A 5,000-nucleotide genomic window follows, 5' to 3' on the forward strand; every position below is an offset into this window, starting at 1 on the left:
CTGGTGTGACGTCACGTCACCGGTCTAACGACATCGCGTTCACTCAACCGTGACCCATAAATCGCCTGTCATTAGCTCTAACAACCCCTTCAACACCAAAGTCCAGCACCACGACTACCACCACCACCACTACCACCACTAACAGCAGCAGCAACAAAAGTGATAATACACAAAAGCAGAAAGAGAAAGGAAACTGTAACTCCGATCGACTTGCGAAACAGAAAAAGGATTTTAAAATTATACTAATCAGATTAAGTGTATTAGAGTTTAGAATCTCGACGCAAGAATGTTGTAACTGACTCGGGTTGGTGATCGAAGGGAAGTCTTATAATATACCTAACAATCTAAGTAGTCCTTTAGAGCCAATAGGCCCATGGACCCGGTTTCTATAGCGTGAAACGGATAATAGCAATTGCTTGTTACCCTTTTGATAGGAGTCTTGTCTATCGCAAAGTACTTTCCGCCAGATATAGCAGACTTAACTACCCAATCACTTCTGGGTGGACATATTACTCGAGACAAACAAATAACAGGGGGCAGCGGCGTGTCCCAGCGGTTTTGGCTTTACTTCGAATCCAAAAGGTACTGAGTTCGACTCCCCGCCGCGCTGTGTGGCTTTAAGCAAGTCACATCAGCCTTACTCACTTTGCAACGCTGCACTGCGGCTGACGCTTAGGCTATTCCATCCTTCTTTTGAAATAGCTACTATAGACAATTTTTACCCTTTATTGAGGATGAACAAAACTTGAATATTATCCCTCTCCTTACCAACTACAGGAAAATCGTTACATTCGTATCGATACAACCAACATTTTTCTTATTGAAATTTCGTTTGTACATAATAAAATTTAAAGAAAATGAATAGAGTTTGTTAGAGCATGTTTTGCTAAGAAACTATGTATCACAAGAACTTACTGCTATTATGTCAGAGTGAGAAAAAATCTATTTTGTGTGAATTGGGTGTGAAGTGTTGGGGAAAATCTTGAAAATGGCTGGTAAGGAGATGGTTAATGACCTGTATTGAAATGGCACATTGATTGACAATGACGTAGATAGAGTCTCTTTGTTGAAATTTTGTTTAAAAATCTTAAAAGTAAAATACAAAAATGAATACAAAAGCCTCGAAAAAGAACAAATAAATATCAAACACTAGGCGGCAATGTGTCTTGTATATATATATATGACACTCGCTTCCGGATTGGAAGGTCCTGGATTCGAGCCTCACTCGGCGCATAGTTGAGTCCTTGGAAAAGGTTCTTAACTCACATACTCATCGTACTCAGGTGTAAAATGAGTACCTGGCCGTCAACAGCGTTGTCTCTGTCGTTGAAACGCGTTGAGTATGATAAATCCATGGAAATGGTCTATATAAACAAATATGAATATTTATCTTATTTTTTATTTATCTCATTATGACGTTTTGGCTTTCAACCTTCGTTCAAGCGATCCAAAGTCTAAGTTGGACAAGGCAAGCATGCATAACACAGCAAGACTGATCGTTTGAGTGGAGAGCAGGGCTGAGCTATAAATAAGGCATATCCTAGTAGGTAGCGGGGTTCTTTCTTGGACACGATATGGGCTAAGCCGGGCTGGAGTGATCTCCCGTTACATTACCGACCTTCTTGGAAATGATTAACGTCTGCTAATTACTCTTACGTCACCACGTGATTTTCAATGTTATATTAATATATTATTATTGGTTCTTTGCTCCACATTCGTTTAAACTTAATTCTTACGCCTATGAAATCTAGAATAATAAATGATACATTAGAGTAAACAAAAACAAAAAAAAACAAAAAACAAAAAAAAAAAACAAAAAAAAAAGCCCGGTGAATCGTTTGCGTTGTCAGATCCTTTTCCAACTTCCCCTCCTCCTCCCCCCATTCCCTCTTCTTCTCCTCCTCCTTCTCATCATTATCCTCCTCATCATCATTATCATCATCATCATCATCACATGATAATCATTATTACCATAATCATCCTCACTATCATCATCATCATCATCATCATCATAATCATCACATGATCATCATCATTATTACCATCATCATCCTCACTATCATCATCATCATCATCATCATCATCATCATCATCATCATCATCATCATCATCATCATCATAATCATCATCATTATCATCATCATCATCATCATCATCATCATCATCATCATCATCATTTTCATCATCATCTACAAAAATATTGCTAAACCTTGAAAGAATCGTTTACCTTCTAAGATATTGCCAGCATTTTTGCCTTTAAGTCATTTCTTGTGGTCAAGGTGCTGTATATCCCATGGACACAAGACAACTGAGACTCAGGCTTATCTAAACCAATCAAATGAAGTGGGTGTCTGACTTAACCCCAGCAATGACCTTTTTGAACCCCCCGCGGGTGACACCAATGCAGCACCCATAATCACAGTTCCAACCTCACCCCACTCTTACCCCTTATCCCCTCTTTGACTGAAAACCTTTAACTGCTAGATTGAAATTCCTTCAAATCTGTATAGAGTCTCGTTCTCTGCGCGAAGTTCAATATGTATTCGGAGAAGGCTCTTTACTCGCATTCTCTCACCGTACTCAGGTGTAAAATGAGTACCTTGCCGGTAATAAAGTTGTTTCTGTTGGGCAGAAAAAATGCTTGTATAAGCCCCTTAGAAGCGTCATGCCGAATGTCTTGTCCCACATGTTAAGTGTTGCTGTTAGCTTTGGATTCCATGTAAAGCATTTTGAGCATATTTAGTAGATGTTGCTCTCTATAAATGCTCAGGTTATCTCTTTTTAAAAAAATCATCTACAGCAATTGGTTTCAGTGATAACGATAAAGTATGATATCAGTTCGACTAAAATCGAATCCAACTAGTAAAGGTTTTTGGCAGTCAAAGACCTTGGATTACCTGTGACAAAAAACAATAATAGTACAATGTTACATGATGAGTGGGTGTTACTGTGTCCAGGTGGCCAGAAATTGTCATTATACTGTCTTGAAGTATCGAACAAGGACCTCAACCTGTTCTCTCTCTCTCTATCTCTCTCTCTCTCTCTCTATCTCTCTCTCTCTATCTATCTATTTATCTATTTACTTATCTATCTATCAGTCCATCTCTCTTTCTTTCGCTTTTTACTTATCAATCTTTCTGTATAAATTATAAAAACAAAAATGCTCAACTTTTTGATAAGATGGGCTATTTATGATATACTTCAAGTATAATTATGATCACCCTCTACAATATTGTTTCGAGCATTCGCGCTCTCTCTCTCTCTCTCTCTCTATCTCTCTCTCTCTATCTATCTATTTATCTATTTACTTATCTATCTATCAGTCCATCTCTCTTTCTTTCCCTTTTTACTTATCAATCTTTCTGTATAAATTATAAAAACAAAAATGCTCAACTTTTTGATAAGATGGGCTATTTATGATATACTTCAAGTATAATTATGATCACCCTCTACAATATTGTTTCGAGCATTCGCTCTCTCTCTCTCTCTCTCTCTCTCTCTCTCTCTCTCTTTCTCTATCTATCTATCTATCTATAATCTATCTATCTATCTATCTATCTATCTATCTATCTATCTATCTATCTATCTATCCATCTACCTATCTATTTATCTATCTATCAATTCATCTTTCTTTCTTTCTCTTTTTACCTATCTATCTTTCTGTATAAATTATAAAAACATAAGCCATGAAATAATAGTGCTCAACTTTTTGGTAAAAGGAGCTATTTATGAAATATTTCAAGTATACTTCTACAATATTATTGTTTCTAGCATTCGCTCTCATCAGCGTTAATGATGAGAGCGAATGCTCGAAACAATAATATTGTAGAAGTTGATCATAATTATACTTGAAATATTTCATAAATATCTTTCTGTATATCTATTTTTCTATCTCTTATCTCTCCATATCTACCTCTTTATCTTTTTGTCTGTCTCTCTATCTGCCTGTTTACATATGTTTTTATTTATCTACCTGTCTATTATCGATCCGTCATTTTATCTATCTGTTTATATATCTATCTCTCTATCTTTCTACTTATCTATATAATTTTCTATCGATATAACTATCTGTCTATTTATACCTCTATCTACCTGTCTCTCTGTCTGCGGATCTATCCATCTGCCTCTATCTATCTATCTATCTATCTATCTATCTATCTATCTATATATATATCTATCTATCTATCTATCTATCTATCTATCTATCTATCTATCTATCTATCTATCTATCTATCTATCTGTTGATCTATATATGTCTATCCATCTATACATCTCCATGTCAATCTATCTCTCTTTCCATCTATTTATATTTATACCACAGCTGTATTTGTCATTTCTTTCAGTCATTTGATTGTAAAATCGTTTATTGCCTGATTCCTAAGATTAAAGGAGGAGGAGGAGGAGGAGGAGGAGAAGAAGAAGAAGAAGAAGAAGAAGAAGAAGAAGAAGAAGAAGAAGAAGAAGAAGAAGAAGAAGAAGAAGAAGAAGAAGAAGAAGAAGAAGAAGAAGAAGAAGAAGAAGAAGAAGAGAAATGTGATCGAAAACATACGTAGCATAAGGACAATTTCGTAAGCGATGAGTCGAAACAATTTAACGATAATGTTTGCCATTAAGGACACTATTTATTTATAAGATGGAACTGTGGGTGAATGGCGATGGGTCATGGTTGCTAGGGGCATCGGGTATGACATTCGTAATGGCTTGGAATGTACTGGATGTATATCGGTGGTAGCAACAACAAAACACGTGACTCATTTTTAAAAACTCCAGATCGCTTTTAAAAAATATTATGTACTTCACTCATGACTATATATTAACACCAGCTAAAATCAGCCATCGACTTATTGTGTAAACAATATAAAGTTATCATCTCCATAGAACATTCTATGACATTGAAGTGTTTTCTTAAAAATTAACTTTCAACGGGTAAAATGAGCTATAAAAATGTCTAGGTCTACATTAATCTCCCTCCGCTCTCTCATCGGAGTACTTCTCTATTT

At 36.0% G+C, this 5,000-nt stretch overlaps 1 protein-coding gene across 1 annotated transcript in view; it reads right to left on the reverse strand.

Annotated features, from left to right (window-relative positions):
* LOC144971627 (uncharacterized) overlaps positions 1–161 on the reverse strand; it is a 53,015-nt gene extending 52,854 nt beyond the window's left edge. The window contains exon 1 of the mRNA XM_078912700.1: positions 1–161. This exon is cut by the window's left edge and continues 125 nt beyond it. The gene's annotated coding sequence lies outside the window, so the exon portion shown is untranslated.
* Between the last annotated feature and the right edge of the window lie 4,839 nt (positions 162–5,000).

Source organism: Berghia stephanieae, chromosome 4 (assembly GCF_034508935.2).
Source record: "Berghia stephanieae isolate SIO BIC M18660-M18661 chromosome 4, UCSD_Bste_1.3, whole genome shotgun sequence".
Lineage (NCBI taxonomy): Eukaryota > Metazoa > Mollusca > Gastropoda > Nudibranchia > Aeolidiidae > Berghia > Berghia stephanieae.